Genomic DNA, 18,013 nt, shown 5'->3' with positions numbered 1-18,013 from the left:
CCTTTTTGCACCGAGCCGCGCCGAGTGGCTTTGCTCCATCAGACCACTTCTGCAGAGGCAGCGACAGCTGCAGACAGAAACAAAGAATATCCACACCATCTACACATCAGTATCGAGGCACAGAGGAATGCATATATACACAGTCACACGTGACTTACACGTCTATACTTATTCATATATTTATGATATAGTAAAAAAAAGTGTCCCAAATTCATCACACGGGCTGTTATTTCACACAATGAGAGGCCAAATGGTTATAAACGTGCCTGGAAGCCCTTGTATCTTCAAAATGAACGTTAACCCAAAACTCAGAGCACACAATTTCAGCTGTCTGGCTTCTAAATAAATGTTTATGAAAGCTAAATTCAGCTGACATAGCAAAGGGTGTTGAAAATAACACTATTTGTGTTATGCACAAATGCATAAATTAATGTTCAATCACAACTTAGAGGTGTGATGCCAGGCACAGATGTCCTTGATTGCTGGGATGAGCAGTTCCGACTTCAGCTGCTGCACGTGTGTGCTGTGATCACTTCCTGACTCCATTCTTGCAAAGAGTTCCAGAGGAAAACTAAAATAAACTACTGTTTTGATATAACCTCTGTGCTCAATAGAGTTAATATACTTTACTGCAAATACAAACTTTGCACTGTCACACACTCAGAGGTGGAGCCAGGATTTTCAGGTAGGGGGGGGAAACCCCTCCAGCAATGAAAAATTACAGGAGTTGTTATTAAGTAAGGAGTTGTTAGTGAGAAAGGAGTTGTTAGTAAGAAAGGACTTGTCCCTTGCTTTTCATTCGACGCGTGCGATCGTCATCGCGCTCGCTGAACGTGTTGATGCCTTCAGGAAAGAAAAATAGACTTTTGTATTTTGGGGGGGGGGGGGGGGGGAATGACCATGACGTATGTGGCATCAACCCGCATCACACCTGAGCTAAGCGCTCTGCAATGCTTACCCCCCTACCACATGGCTCTTCGCGCACCGTACTTCTACAGCTGTTCACAGCGTGCCGGGAGATTTTAGGTGGCACTTCGCTCCTGGCCGATTAAGTCATTGGCTTCTCGGAGTTTCAATACAAATCTGTGTAAATAATGGGTACAACTGCCATCTTAAATATAAAGCAGAACTTACACCTGTTTGTTTGTGTGAAGCAGCAAAAACTCTCCAACGCTGAGCTCTGGCGTCATGAAATTTTCACAGTTTATGCTGTCTGAAATGTCTAAGCGAACGCCGCGTCATTCCCTTCCCGAGTGGCAAAAATCGACCTGATGTAGCAGTGGGTTCAGGTTGAATTTCCTTGAGTGAAAACATCCGATTTAGGTAAATTGAAGTGTTTCGGCTTCTTTCTTGCAAGCATCAATTTTTTCAGGGTTTTTCATTGAATTATGAGGGAATATTAAATTAATCCAAGACAAGAATCCAAGTCCCGGGCGAAGCCGGGTAGTGAAGCTAGTTACTAATAAACCCCAATGATCCTATCGAAATTAGGGATTTCTATCGGATCGTTGGGGGGGCACGTGCCACCCCACCCCCACTGGCTCCCCCACTGTCACACACTGGCATGGTTCACAGGTGGTGGTGTGTCCAGACCCACGCCTGGCCACCTTCACCTGCTCAGTATTAATGCTTCCTCACTCCACCAAGTAATTCATTGAGGATCAACCAACACAGCCGAGGCTGCGTGTCTCTCTGTGGTGAGATGTTAACGACCTGTTCTGGCATACAGGAAGTCGTGGGTTCGATCCCGACCCTGACGCCTGCTGTATATTTGTAGTTTACGTGTCTCTCTCTCTCCCCGTTGTCGCGTGGATTTCCTTCCCGATCCCCGGGTTTCCCCTCCACATGTAGAGAGTGAACACCGCCACGCGTCTAGAGTGAACACCGCCACGCGTCTAGAGTGAACACCGCCACATGTCTAGAGTGAACACCGCCACGCGTCTAGAGTGAACACCGCCACGCGTCTAGAGTGAACACCAGCACGAGTCCAAAGCGAACATGGCCACACGTCCAGAGTGAACACCGCCACACGTTCAGAGTGAACACCGCCATGTGTCTAGAGTGAACACTGCCACGCGTCTAGAGCGAACACCGCCACGTCTAGAGTGAACACCGTCACTTGTCTAGAGTGAACACCGCCACGTGTCTAGAGTGAACACCGTCACGTGTCTAGAGTGAACACCGTCACTTGTCTAGAGTGAACACCGCCACGCGTCTAGAGTGAACACCGCCACGTATCTAGAGTGAACACCACCACGCGTCTAGAGTGAACACCACCACATGTCTAGAGTGAACACCGTCACGTGTCTAGAGTGAACACCGCCACGTGTCCAGAGTGAACACCGCCACGTGTCTAGAGTGAACACCGCCACGTGTCTAGAGTGAACACCACCACGCTGTTGACGTGCCTCACCTTGTTATTGTGGTTGTGGGCAGGTCGCTTCTGAAAACAAGAGCGGTATAGCAGCTCAAGCAGGCGTGGCCTGGTAAAAAATGAAAAAAAAACTGTGTGAATATTTAAAACAAAACAAGTTACAAAGTAGCAAGCCAGGTGAAGGGAAATTAAAACTTAAGCAAGATACTCTTTGGTTCTTTCGGTAAAGTCACGTAGAATAAATAAATACATTATATAATAGCATACGACGTTTCAACTGCAACACAAGCAATCATCATCAGGTACAAATGAAAGAGAAAAAAAACCTATTAAACTTAGAGTCAGCTAACATAACAGTCAACACCCTACCTGGTTGATAACGTTCTTCCAAAGATTGCTCAATTTGAGAGAGAGACACGGAGACACATAGACAGACACATAAGCAGAGAGAGAGACACACAGACACACAGAGAGAGACACACATAGACACACAGAGAGAGATGACAGAGAGACACACAGAGAGAGACACACATATAGACACACAGAGAGAGATGACACAGAGAGAGACACACATAGGCACACAGAGAAACAACGCCTCTGTGTTGAGGCCTTAAATACAGAGGGGGGGGGGGGTAGAGAAACTAGCACGTCAATGCAAGGCCGTAGCCATGGAGTCAACATTGGGGGGGACCAAATCTTCCACGGGTCTGGGGTCCCCCCCCCCCAGAAAAATATCTAAATTTGAAAACTATTTTCCTGCCATTTCCTCCCTAAAATATTTTTAAAAGTTCACTAACACATGGGATGGACTTTGTTTTATTTGATACAATAATGTCTAATAGTGTATTGTAATACATTGCTCTGTTTTTTTCTTTTTAACCTTTCTTGTTTCATAGTATGTAATGGCAGAGATTAGGGATTCATAAAGTACAACGCAATCCTATAAACAGGAATCTATGCATTGTTATATAAAGACAAGTCCAGATTTCGTGGCCAAGGTTTAGCAAATTGTTGTCTTTATTAACAGAGCATCGCAATTTTTATTTACAAATATTTTTACAGAAACATATTGGGGGGCATATTTGATTATTATACTTATTATAACACATTATAACATTATAATTATGACATATTATACTTATTACAACATTATAATACATATATATTATTATAATTATTATAACATATTATACTTATTATAACATTATAATTATTATATATTTTAACATAATATTATACTTATTATAACATGTTATAATGACGGCCTTGTGTCAATGAGAGACTTGGAGGTTTGGTGACTGCACAGAGAGAGAGAGACACTTCATGTAATGCAACACAGAGAGTCGGTCAACACACCAACTCACGTACTCTTAGGTTTTTTCGGTAAAGTCACCACGTAGGTAAAAAATGAAATTAAAATTAATAAAAGTAAAAATAGAAATAAAATAATAAAATTATAATAAATCACGCGTCACTTGATGCAGCAAATTATAGTCTACATTATAGACTGCCAGTACACTCACCCAGCTTAATAACCAGGCTACAGTCTACATTATAGACTGCCAGTACACTCACCCAGCTTAATAACCAGGCTACAGTCTACATTATAAACTTGTTGCCTCCGAAACGTCGTGATTTTTATTTTATTTCTATTTTTACTTTTATGAATTTGTATTCATTTCTTACCTACATGGTGACTTCACCTAGAACTAACGCTTCGCCTGGCTGATCGCGTTCTTCCACAGGTTGCTCAACTATCTTCTTGGTTCTTTCGGGAAAGTCACTTAGAATGGAAATAATAAAAATAAAAGGGAATATTATTTTATTATTTCCATTCTACGTGATATAAAACATAATTAAATTGTATAGTTTTATTGTTTTATTTCTATTCTACGTGACTTCACCGAAAGAACCAAGAAGATGAATCACTGCAGTCACGAAAGCTTTAAATCGAAATTGCTCAACTAAGCGAGAGAATTGAAGCGAACGCGACCAGGCGAGGGCAGGAGGCAAGGCCCCGCGTTGTAAAGTTCCAACGTGGACATCGCTTCCATGCTCGCTGCTACTCAATTGACATCCCTACGAGAGAGAGAGCGAGGCTCTACCTCGGTAAACAACAACAACCACAATAACAACAACCACCACAACAACAACAACCACAACCGCGATGAGAATTTCTCACCTCAGATTTCAGTTCCCGCGCGGAGCGTCAACTTTCAGTTACCTCGTGACGTCACGCGGCAGCAGCAGGTGGCATGACGTCACTTGTGGGGTACAAGACACTCCCTTCCCACAATGAGCGGCTCTGTAACTTACATAAATTATGTTAATGAGCCTGGCCCAATCGTGGAGGGATGGGCCGTGGGTGCCGAACCGGTCACAACGAACTCGTGACGTCTTTCACGAATAAATTATGTTAATGAGCCGCCAGTCAGTGGGTGTGGCTTTGCCCAAATAAGGATAGTGCTTGAACAGATAACGGAAGTGACCCAGGCAGAGGTGACGTCACGCTCCCTTGAGACCGGTTGGGGTGAAATCTTTGGTGACATGACGTCACTAGCAAGGTACACCTCCCCCTGGCGTTTCACGCCGATGAGGTCATGCTGAGTGGTGACGTCACGTAGCGGGATTAGAGTTTAAGTTGATGAAGATTAATTTTCCATTGCTCCCTCCCTTGAACAGAGACCCCTTGGGTGTGTGAGCTCGGCTCAACAATGTGGACATTATTGTGTGTACACACACATGGACAGTGTGTACACACGTGTACATTGTGTGTGTGTACACTGTGTGTGTACACTGTACACACTGTCTGTAAACTGTGTGTGTGTACACTGCGTGTGTACATTGTGTGTACACACTGTGTGTGTGTGTACACTGTGTACATTGTGTGTGTACATTGTGTGTGTGTACACTGTGTGTGTGTACACTGTGTGATGGCTGGGTGTATGGAATTTATGTGGTTGAGGAATTGGTCTAGAGCAGGCCGGCCATGTGGCCAGATGACAAAAGTGGCATCTACGTACCTCTTCCACAAGGTCGGGCGTAGAGTGGCAGTCTGGATGGCGTCAGTCTCAAATTTCTCCATGAAGACGTTGGCTACAACCGGAGATAGGGGGGAGCCCATTGGGGTGCCCTCAGTTTTCTTGTAGAAAGTTCCATTCCAGGTGAAGTTTGTATTGGTTAAGCAGTGTCTCACCAGGGGGGGTACCCCAGCATTCAGGCTTTGATGAACCAAGTCTTCAATGATTGCGATGGTGTCAGGTACAGGAACTTTGGTGAATAAGGAAACCACATCAAAACTGACAAGCAGGTCGTCTGGGGACAGGGAAACGTCGTGAGAATTGCATTTTATTATGTTTAATTTTTATTATTTTATTATTTCCCTTCTACGTGACTTTACCGAAAGAACCAAGAAGATTTACTGTTTGTTTTCTATCTGATGACGATTGCTTGTGTTGCAATCGAAACGTCCTATTCTATTATTTAATTTATTTCCTTTCTACGTTACTTTACCGAAAGAACCAAAAAGCAAAATGAAAATTCGCTGAAATAACTTGACCAACATGGTTGCTTCTTCTTGGTTCTTTCGGTAAAGTCACGTAGAAGGGAAGTAATAAAATAATACAAATAAAACATAATAAAATAATTCTCACGACGTTTATTATGTTTTATTTATATTATTTTATTACTTCCCTTCTACGCGACGACTTTACCGAAAGAAGAAAGAAGATGAATCCCTGCTGCAGTCACGAAAGCTTTAAATCGAAATTTAACATGGTTGCTGCAGCGCCACCGTGTGGACACATAGTGCAACTGCAGCGCCTCAGCGCGCTAATTGTAGCAGTGGAACTGTTCGGTGTCTTCACGGCTTCATTGCAGCCAACCCGCAGCAGCGTGGGGGGGCTGGCCACGTGGGTGGGGGAGGGGCGGGGCTGGTCACGTGGGCTGGGGGAGGGGCGGGGCTGGTCACGTGGGCTGGGCGAGGGGCGGGGCTGGTCACGTGGGGGGGAGGGGCTGGTCACGTGGGGGGGGGTGGGGGGGGGGCTGGTCACGTGGGTGGGTGGGGGGAGGGGCTGGTCACGTGGGTGGGGGGGGGGGCTGGTCACGTGGGCCTGGGGGAGGGGCGGGGCTGGTCACGTGGGCTGGGGGAGGGAGAGGGGCGGGGCTGGTCACGTGGGCTGGGGGAGGGGCGGGGCTGGTCACGTGGGCTGGGGGAGGGGGAGGGGCGGGGCTGGTCACGTGGGCTGGGGGAGGGGGCGGGGCTGGTCACGTGGGCTGGGGGAGGGGGAGAGGCGGGGCTGGGCACGTGGGCTGGGGGAGGGGGAGGGGCGGGGCTGGTCACGTGGGCTGGGGGAGGGGGGCGGGGCTGGTCACGTGGGCTGGGGGAGGGGCGGGGCTGGTCACGTGGGCTGGGGGAGGGGCGGGGCTGGTCACGTGGGCTGTGGGAGGGGGAGGGGCGGGGCTGGTCACGTGGGCTGGGGGAGGGGGAGGGGCGGGGCTGGTCACGTGGGCTGGGGGAGGGGGGCGGGGCTGGTCACGTGGGCTGGGGGAGGAGCGGGGCTGGTCACGTGGGCTGGGGGAGGGGCGGGGCTGGTCACGTGGGCTGTGGGAGGGGGAGGGGCGGGGCTGGTCACGTGGGCTGGGGGAGGGGCGGGGCTGGTCACGTGGGCTGGGAGAGGGGGAGGGGCGGGGCTGGTCACGTGGGCTGAGGGAGGGGCGGGGCTGGTCACGTGGGCTGGGGGAGGGGCGGGGCTGGTCACGTGGGCTGGGGGAGGGGGAGGGGTTGTTTAGGGCGCCCACGCGCGTGGTGACGTCATCGCGCTCGGGTTCGTGGGCGCCCCCGTGCGTGCTGACGTCATCGTGCTCGGGTTGGCGGGCGCCCCCGTGCGTGCTGACGTCATCGCGCTCGGTTTGGTGGGCGCCCCCGTGCGTGGTGACGTCATCGCGCTCGGTTTGGTGGGCGCCCCGTGCGTGGTGACGTCATCGCGCTCGGGTTGGTGGGCGCAGCCGTGCGTGGTGACGTCATCGCGCTCGGTTTGGTGGGCGCCCCCGTGCGTGCTGACGTCATCGCGCTCAGGTAGATAGGCGCCCCCGTGCGTGGTGACGTCATCGCGCGGGGGGGGAGGGGCTGGTTACGTGGGCGGGGGGGGGCTGGTAACGTGGGCGAGGGGGGGGGCTGGTCACGTGGGCGGGGGGGGGCTGGTCACTTGGGCGGGGTAGGGGAGGGAATGGTAACGTGGGCAGATGGGGAGGAGCTGGTCACGTGGGCGGGGGGGGGCTGGTCACGTGGGCGGGGGGGGGGGGCTGGTTGGGGCGCCCCCGTGCGTGATGACGTCATCGCGCTCGGGTTGGTGGGCGCCCCCGTGTGGTGACGTCATCGCGCTCGGGTTGGCGGGCGCCCCCGTGCGTGGTGACGTCATCGCGCTCGGGTTGGCGGGCGCCCACGTGTGTGGTGACGTCATCGCGCTCGTGGTGGTGGGCGGTCCCCCACTTACGAACACCACCCCCCCCCGCAAACCCCCACTTACGAACACTCTCCCCCCTCATACCCCCACTTACGAACACCACCCCCCCGCATACCCCCACTTACGAACACCACCCCCCCCGCATACCCCCACTTACGAACACCACCCCCCCGCATACCCCCACTTACGAACACCACCCCCCCCGCATTCCCCCACTTACGAACACCACCCCCCGCATACCCCCACTTACGAACACCACCCCCCCGCATTCCCCCACTTACGAACACCACCCCCCCGCATACCCCAACTTACGAACACCACCCCCCCGCATACCCCCACTTACGAACACCACCCCCCCCCCCCGCATACCCCCACTTACGAACACCACCCCCCCCGCATTCCCCCACTTACGAACACCCCCCCCCCCCCCCGCATACCCCCACTTACGAACACCACCCCCCCGCATTCCCCCACTTACGAACACCACCCCCCCGCATACCCCCACTTACGAACACAACCCCCCCCGCATACCCCCACTTACGAACACCACCTCCCCGCATACCCCCACTTACGAACACCACCCCCCCCCCGCATACCCCCACGTACGAACACCACCCCTCCGCATACCCCCACTTACGAACACCACCCCCCCCCCGCATTCCCCCACTTACGAACACCACCCCCCCCGCATACCCCCACTTACGAACACCACCCCCCCCCCGCATACCCCCACTTACGAACACCACCCCCCCCCGCATACCCCCACTTACGAACACCACCCCCCCCCCCCGCATACCCCACTTACGAATAATAACAGGGGAGTCATTTGTGAGTGCGAAGGGACTGGTGGCCACGGGAGGTAATCATCACCAGCGGTGCCAGGCTAGGTGTCTGTACCCCCCCACTCACCCCCCGGTGCCAGGCTAGGTGTCTGTACCTCCCCCCCCATTCACCCCCCTCTCTCTCTGTGTCTCTCTCTCTGCTTGTTAAATCATCACCACCACGATGCCAGGCTAGGTGCCTGTACCTCCCCCCACTCACCCCCCCCCGGTGCCAGGCTAGGTGTCTGTACCCACCCCCACTCACCCCCCTCTCTCTGTGTCTCTTTCTGCTTGTTAAATCACCACCACGGTGCCAGGCTAGGTGTCTGTACCCCCCCACTCACCCCCGGTGCCAGGCTATACGGGCGATCTTTGTGTGTTGGGAGCAAGTTTGAGTGGCATGTAACCGTGGGAGTTGAACGGGCGCCTGCTGCTACTGACAATCGTTGACAACGGTTGGATAGACGCTGATAGACACACACACAGACAAGACCAGGTGGACAGACACAGACAAGAGGAACAGAGACTGAGAAAGATACACAGAGACTAAAAAACACAGGCAGAGAGACACACAGAGGCGAACAGAGACACAGACGGACAGAGATGTTGAATCGAACTCGCTGAACTCGCTTCATTGAAAGAGATTCCTCGATCTTTGCCCATCCCCAGAAGTCGTTCTCGTTTCTATTTATTTCATTGTGTGTGGTGTGTAGTGTAAGCCATGTGGGATATCGATGTACACGGACATGAACAACATCAGCAGACAAGACGTCTTTCATACTCTTTGGTTCTTTCGGTAAAGTCACGTAGGTAAAATAAATAAATGACGAAGTTTCGATCGCAACACGAGCGGTCGTCCTCAGGCGAAAACATCCAGACATTGTCGCGGCAGAAGTCACGTGAGCTACAGCTGAGCATTGTTGTCATGCGGTGGGCTCACGCGAAATTGATTTCTGCAACACGAAGGTACTTTGAAAACCCACTGGCGATGCTCTTTTATATAAGCGCACAACTTTATCTATCTGTATTCTTAGTTCTTTCTTAAAATTCTTAATTTTGATTTCATTTTTTACCTACGTGACTTTACAGAAAGAACTAAGAATATAAATCCTTGCAGTCACGAAAGCTTCAAACCTAGAATTAATCTGTGATGAATGCTGCACTTTCCGTCGTTTTCATGCAGGGGGCGCTATAACCCTACGCGCCTCCTGCATGAGCGAAGGAGGCGCAGGGACAGACGTTCGACCACGTTGGAATCGATCTGCAGACGGCGGTCTTCTGGCACGGCCAGCTCTGTGTCGCCTCATCTCAATCCCGCGATCCCAACCAGGTGAAAGTCCGCATCGAACCGAATGCCCGGCAAGGCCACCTACTTAACGACGAGAGAAAATTCACACGAAATGTCGTTTTCAATTAAGTCTTCCCGATGTAAAATGATATAAGCTTTTAATGAAGAAATACAATCATAAAATTCAAAACATAATACAATTCAAAGTTGTTTCATTTTAAAACTTCAAAACGGAGAATCGGGAGTTTGCGTGGATGCGTCGTTCGTGTGCAATTTTCTTTGTGCCTTTCCTGGCCCAAGGCCGTAAATGGTTGAGGGGCACCGCAGGCGGTGAGGCTTGCTTCAACCCCATGGTTGTCAACATCCAGACGTTAATCAGCAAGGACCATTTCTTGTCCTAGTTCGCAAACATATAAGACATCAAGCAAAATTCTCATGAGTGTTGTTGTGGAGAATGCATCTACTAGATGTGCTCTGCCTTGTAACCAAATACAAATCTGTACCAAAAATGTATTTCAAATGTGCTCTTAAAATTACCTCCTTGCTATGAAGCAGATCAGCAGACACGACATCTTTCATTTATCGATCTCTCCACGAAACAAAGGAATGTTTTACACAAACTATAACTAGCACAGACTTCTGGGAGCGCGTCATTGATTCAGTGCAAGTCACCTGTGGACCCTTATTGGTGCACAGCGTCTCAACAGCAGCTGGGCTTGCTTCAACCGATAGCTTCAAAGATCCAGACGTTAATCAGTAAGGCGCATTTCTAGTCCTAGTTAGACGAAATGTGTCAACACGTAATACAAAATTATAATTCAAGTTGTTGAGAATGTATCTCCTCTACGTGTAACTTTTAAGTGGTTTGCCCTGTAACTGATGAATGATCCGAGTGTGCTCCCTATTTCAAAGACAATGAGTTGCTCCAGAGGGAGATGCTTCCTGAAAACACAAAAAAACCCTTTGACCTGTATCACCAGAACAATGAGTCTCACCTGAGTTATCTGTACAGGTTACTTGCAAAACACACACTGTGTCCTAACATGACTTATTCAATGTTTGACCCTTATAGACAAAATGGTACATGTGAAGTATTGGAAAATGACGGCAGGAAACTCCTTGACGGGAACACACTTCTTTTATTAAATCTTGACTTGTAACAATACAACGCGTGGCCTCTCTTCTTCACAATGCGCTTCTCTTGACTCTGGATTCTGTGCTGCCGGCTCTCTGTGCCTCGTGTAGACTCCGCGCCTCGGCTACACTCCTCTCTCGCCTCGTGTAGACTCTGCTACACTCTCCACTCGCCTCGTGTAGACTTTGCATCTCTCTCTCTGGCTACACCGTATGCATACTCGGCTCGTGTAGACCTTCCTCTCTCTCTGGCTACACCGTATGCATACTCGGCTCGTGTAGACCGTTCTCTCTCGCTGGCTACACACTATACATTACTCAGCTCGTGTAGACCGTTCTCTCTCGCTGGCTACACACTATACATTACTCAGCTCGTGTAGACCGTTCTCTCTCGCTGGCTACACACTATACATTACTCAGCTCGTGTAGACCGTTCTCTCTCGCTGGCTACACACTATACATTACTCAGCTCGTGTAGACCGTTCTCTCTCGCTGGCTACACACTTATACCTTACTCTCCTCTACTCTCCATTACTCTCCTCTCCGGGCTCTATCTCTGCACCTTCGTCTTCATTCTTAGATGGTTCCACTTCCCCCCTGCTCCTCTGTGCATCACCTTATATACCCCTTCTTCCCGGGAGACGGAGCGGATGCGGACCTCAACGTCGGCACCGCTCCTCAGTTACCCAATCCCCACGCGCTATCCCTACGATCCGGTTCCGCTCAGCGCGTGTTTCCACTCCCCGACCAATCACACCGCGCTGCTACCCGATCACTCCCTCTGGGCGCGTCACCGGCACACAGCCAATCAGCAGCACTACCCCCACCCGCGCACTGACGCCTGCTCCTCCCCGTCAGCGCGCGTCACCACACACACACCCGTACATACGCGCTGGCACACGACATATACACCCAGCGCGTATCACCACTACATCACCCCCTCCCACATAGCTCGCAGCCGGCCCGGCTGCTAACAACAACCAACCGCGACGATAAAACGACAACCAACAAAAAAAAACCCCGTAACCCCCCGAGTGTGCCCCGTAACATAACACAACAACAACAACAACAAGAATAACTATGTACAGATTGACAATGAACCCGAAAAGTCACCAATAACACGATACGAGCAAATTCGAAACGAACGCGCCCCACGTCCCTGCGACTACACGCAGTGACGAGGCGCTCCAACTGCCCCGACTCCTCACGAGGCAGGTCATGCAAAGTAGCACGACCTGGCGCGAGTCCGTCTGGCTGGTCCATCGTATGGGGCGGGACACTGACGACCGTCCGGCGGTTCCGGCTGCTCCAGACGGCGCGGAACGGGCCTGAAAGGGCCGGCCCCGCCGCGGAGATCCGGCCGCCGGTGATCGGCAGCTGTCAGTTCCGAGACACCTGGGAGCAGATCAGGCGAAAATACGTGTGGATCAGGCAGAGACATTTCCCCCTCTGGGTCGCCGGTCACGTCACACGCCCGGCCATAACGACACAAGGGGAGGCCATATGGAGGCGAGAACGGTTTCAGTCGGGAGGGGTGAACGTACCAACGGCGCTTTCCCCACTTTATCTGAACGCACTGGGGCCGTGCAACGCGCACGACCTCCACGGGTCCCCTCCACGGTCTCAACAATTTAGGCGACGTAGCCAAGGGTGCCTGAGGGCAATGCAGCCAGGCCCTGTCACCTGGTTTCCATTCGTGCATGGACACCTTCCGTACCCGCAACCGTTCATTAGCAATTTGGCGAGCCCGCGAATTAAGCCGCGCGGCCTCCCTCGCCTCTGTCAGCTTGTGAATATTAAACTTAATATGTTCTGCCAAATTAGAATTAGTTCGTGGAGCGGACAGGCCAAGTTGCGTTTCTATTGGCGGGTCAGCTTCCCGACCGTACATCAAATAGAATGGGGAAAACCCCGTAGCTGCATGGGGGGCCATTCTATACGCAGCAAGGACTCCCGGGACCTGCAGGTCCCAATCTACATGTGCCTCGCACACCTGCTGGCACAGCATGGAAGTCAAGGTTTTGTGGAGTCTCTCCACCATCCCGTCAGTCTGCGGGTGGTACGGGGAGGTACGCACCTTCTTGGTACCCAACAGATCGCACACCTCTTGCAACAATTTACTCGAAAAATTTTTACCTTGGTCGGTCAGCAGGCGTTCGGGAGCCCCCTTGTCCAGGACATAGCCCTGGACGAAGGCATCCGTCACAGCCGCTGCCGACTGGTTAGCGAGAGGCCACGCCATAGGCCATCGGGTAAAGTATTCGACCCCCACTAACAAATATTTATTCCCTCTCGGCGTGACTGGGAAGGGCCCCAAAATATCGAGTGCAACGAGCTCGTTGGTACGCGAGACCTGAATAGATTGCAGCGGTGGATTAGCTGCCACGGCCGGTGGTTTACGCCTGGCGCACTCAACGCACCCCTTCAGAATATGCACCACATCACTTCCCATTCCCGGCCAGTAATAGTCACGCTGAAGCAGGGCAAGCGTCTTGTTAACTCCCAAGTGCAAGAGGCGTTCGTGTGCCGCCAAGACAACCCTCCCCCTCACAGCGGAAGGCACCACGAGTGCGTTCCGCCGGGACAAACTGTCCCATTTCAATAACACGCCCTGCTCAAGTACATAGGAGCCGGTACGCTCCTGGTCCCCCTCGGGACCCCCAACCTTGCGGCGCAATGCTAGCAGCGAGCTGTCCGCCATCTGGAGGCGGCCCCATTCGCTGAGCGACAGCGAGAGCAGCGAGTCCCGACCCTGAGAGGCAGTGGAATCATCCCCGATCGGTGCGCCCGCTGTCGCAGCCAGTGCCCCCATCTCCCCCGCAAGCGTCGGTTTACAGCGCGCCGATCCCGACAAACACGCGCATTCATCACAAGGCAACAACCGCGACAAGCAATCGGCATTCGTGTGTCGCAACCCCTTACGGTACGTAGTCGTAAACTGATAGTCCTGGAGGACTTCCAACCAACGCGACAACTGGCCCGAGGGCTGGGCGACCCTCAATGAATACTGTAGCGCCGCGTGGTCCGTTCGGACTGTAAAGTGACGACCATAAAGATATGGCCTAAACTGCTGCACAAAAAAAACAATGGCAAGCAGCTCGCGACGGGTGACACAGTAGCGCTGCTCCGCCGGAGACAACACCCTACTACCGTAGGCGACAACTCTTTTGACACCCCCAACGACTTGGGATAGCACCCCCCCAATGCCCGTGTTGCTAGCATCCGTGTCCAGCAAAAAGGGACTGGCAAAATCGGGATAACACAAGGGTGGGGCACCCACCAAGGCGTCCCGGAGGGAGCGAAACGCGGCCTCCTCCTCCGGTCCCCATTTGAACTTCACTCCCTTCGCCGTTAGAGCGTGCAAGGGTTTTGCAATAGTGGCGAAGTGCTCAACGAACCGCCGATAATAAGAAGCAAACCCGATGAAACTACGCACGTCGGAAACGGACGTAGGTGTCGGCCACGAACCGACACAATCCGTCTTCGCGGGATCGGTGGAGATCCCCGAAGAATCGACAATGTGACCCAAGTATCTAACGGACCTACGAAGGAGGTGACATTTGGCCGGTTTAAATTTCAACTTAGCCGATCGCATTCGCAAGAACACCCCTCTCAATCGCCGGAGGTGTTCCTCAAACGTTTTACTGAAAACAATGACATCGTCCATATAAATCAAGCATGTATCCCACTGCAAGCCCGACAAAACCAGCTCCATAAGTCGCTGAAACGTCGCTGGAGAGGAGTGAAGTCCCATGGGTAACCGGTTAAACTGGAACAGCCCGCCTGGAGTCCGAAATGCTGTCTTAGGTTTCGACTCTTCGTCGAGCGGCAACTGCCAAAACCCCGATAACAAATCAAGAGTCGAAAAATATCGCGCACCAGACAATGCATCGAGGGACTCATCCATCCTGGGGAGCGGATACGCGTCAGCCACAGAGATCTGATTCAGGCGACGGAAATCAACGCAGAATCGCAGGGACCCGTCCTGCTTCTTAACCAGCACAATAGGCGCTCCCCACGGACTAGAGGAGGGCGAAATAATATCGGCTTCTAGCATATCGTTAACAGCCGACTGAACATGTTCCTTCTCCACGGGACTCAGTCGGAAGGGATTTAGCCTGACCGGCGCCGCATCGCCCGTTTCAATGTGATGGTGCAACAAATCCGTGCACCCAATGTCATACTTATGTTTACTGAATACATCAGAGAATTCAATGAGCAACTCGCGCAGCGCACCCAACTGCGCCGCCGACAAATCGTCCGAGGCGGCACATAACGAATGGACCCACTCAAGGTCTTCCCTTGGCTCAACGTTCCGCGCGGGGCTCGAGCCCACCTGCGCAACCAACCCATCATCCCCAGGGACCTGCGCCGCGTGAGCCAGCACGGTGCCCTGCGGAATGACAGCTGGTCGCGACCCCGCGTTCAAAACCATCACAAACGGATCCCTGTCAGCCCGCACCAAAGTGTGAGCCACCGATAAATCAAGACCCCCGACAGCCTTGTTAGAAGGACCCAAAAGCATACTCTGTCCCGAAGCCTCCCTCACCCATGGTTTCCGCAACCGGAGGGGAATCAACATCTGTGAACCCGGGGGCACTTGCACTGTCTGCGTCGCCACCGCTTGTATCGTAGCGCACGCCGTCCGAATGTCAGTAGGGCCCGTCAAAAATGAAATCCGGCGACCCGATGGCAGTTCAATGCATCGTTGATCGATAAGAATTTTAATGGGCATTTTAGCCAAAAAGTCAGTGCCCAAAAGACACGGAACTGCCAAAGAAGACGAAACGAAAACGGGTCCCGACAATTTGATATCTCCAATGCAAATGGACGCCCTAACCTGACCGATAATGCCCAACGATCCCCCATTAGCGGCGTAAAATGGCACATCCACTGGAAGCAGCGGACGACATTGGACCGGAAGAATATTATAAATGAGGTCCGATATAATAGTTGCCGATGCCCCCGTGTCCACTAACACCCTAATCTCAACCCCATCAATAGATCCCGTAACAACGGACGAACCCGCCGAAGCAGCCACAATTCTATGCCCCAATTCCGCCCATTCAATGTCTCCCTGGTCCCGGCCGAACCCCCCTCGCCGAACCGAATCCCCGAACCTCAACCGGCCCTCCTCCGCCGCAACGCGGCGTCCCATGTGTGCCGAATAAACAGGCCGAGCGTGTGAGGTGCCGCGACTTGCCGGGGATTGTAGAGATGACTTGGGCTCTCGGTCGTCGTCCAGCCGAGCTCCCATGGCGCGCTGCCGCGGAGCACGGCACCCGGACGCCACGTGGCCCCGGAGGCCGCAGTTATAGCACGTGACGAGGGTCGGAGTAGATCTTGGTTGCTCCGACTTTCGGCCCGATCGCAGAGGCGACCGGGCCCCCGGCCTCCAGTCCCCTGGTCGTCCCGTGGCGAACGCCTCCTCTCGTGGGCTGACGACTTGGGGTTCGGCGACCACCAAACCCGGGGCTGCGACGACAGCAGCGTTGCAACCAACGCCTTGCTTCCGTTGTAGGGCCTCGTGCGCTTGAATACTCGTGGCGACTCTCAAAGAAGAAATATCAATCTCGTCAGCTGTGTTGATAGGGACCCCCAGGTCCTGCGCCAACTTGAGCAGCTGCTCCAAAACCATCGCGTCTTGGCCCTCCTCGTCCATCCGAGGGAACGCAGCATCAGCAAGAGCCAGCAACGCCGTGCGATAGGCCAGCGCGGTCTCCGTGGCCGCTTTCCGTCTTGCGTAGAACTGATGGCGGCACGTAGAGGGAGGCCCGTAGACCCTGGCCAACAAACCCAGCGCATCCTTCAGCGTGGAGCGGTCCGACTTCCGTGCAGCCCTGAAGGCCGCGAGCGCATCGTCGTCCAGCATGGCGGGCAATGCCCGCAGCGCCGTAGCATCGGACCACGCTGACATCTCTTGATGCGCCAAAAACCTTCGCTGAAATTGGCCCCAGTCTCCGCCTTCCGCCTTGAAGGCTGACAACGTGGGCAGGCGCTGCTGAAAAATGAAGTCATCCGCCTCGTGGTTCCTCTCCGCCTGTCCGTCGGTGTCTAAGATGGCGGCTCCAGCAGCAGACGTAAGATGGCGGACCCCCTCGCGCGCTGATGACGTCGATGCGCGCGCTTGGGAACCCACCACCACGTGGCGCTCGCCGTTCCCGCCAAAAGTAGGCCCAGGCGCAATGGCGGGAATCCCCCATTCGTTTTGGCGGGAATCTGCGGGGCGACCTTGTAAAATGTCCCCCACCGTCCCCGCTCCTCCCGACGAGCTGATCTCCGCCAAGATGGACGCGGCGGCGAGCAGCAGCTCCGCCAGTCGGGAGTGCGCCTCACGAAGCCCGGCGTCTGTCCCCGGTCGCTCGGCCGGCGCCGTCGACGGACCCTGCAGCGTGGGCAAGTCCTCTTCCTCACCCCCCGCCACCAGCGGCCCCGAGTCGTCCAGGTCTTCCTCGCGGTCAATCCCGTGGGTCCTACGGGTCTTCCTCGTCTCCATACTTGGAAGCCCGTTTCACTTCTGACGCCAGATGAAGTATTGGAAAATGACGGCAGGAAACTCCTTGACGGGAACACACTTCTTTTATTAAATCTTGACTTGTAACAATACAACGCGTGGCCTCTCTTCTTCACAATGCGCTTCTCTTGACTCTGGATTCTGTGCTGCCGGCTCTCTGTGCCTCGTGTAGACTCCGCGCCTCGGCTACACTCCTCTCTCGCCTCGTGTAGACTCTGCGCCTCTGCTACACTCTCCACTCGCCTCGTGTAGACTTTGCATCTCTCTCTCTGGCTACACCGTATGCATACTCGGCTCGTGTAGACCTTCCTCTCTCTCTGGCTACACCGTATGCATACTCGGCTCGTGTAGACCGTTCTCTCTCGCTGGCTACACACTATACATTACTCAGCTCGTGTAGACCGTTCTCTCTCGCTG

General features: G+C 53.2%; 1 long non-coding RNA gene across 1 annotated transcript; it reads right to left on the bottom strand.

The window, feature by feature from the left end:
- Nucleotides 1-33: 33 nt before the first annotated feature.
- LOC144952597 (uncharacterized) lies at nt 34-5,470 on the bottom strand. The gene is made up of 3 exons (XR_013640642.1): nt 5,398-5,470; nt 2,414-2,483; nt 34-67 (listed from the first exon to the last, which is right to left on the bottom strand). It is a non-coding gene; the product is annotated as an uncharacterized LOC144952597 (long non-coding RNA).
- Between the last annotated feature and the right edge of the window lie 12,543 nt (nt 5,471-18,013).

The sequence above is a fragment of the Lampetra fluviatilis genome, chromosome 68 (genome assembly GCF_964198595.1).
Source record: "Lampetra fluviatilis chromosome 68, kcLamFluv1.1, whole genome shotgun sequence".
Taxonomy (NCBI): Eukaryota; Metazoa; Chordata; class Hyperoartia; order Petromyzontiformes; family Petromyzontidae; genus Lampetra; species Lampetra fluviatilis.
Note: the sequence above shows the minus strand (reverse complement) of the source record. Positions and strands in the feature narration are given on the sequence as shown.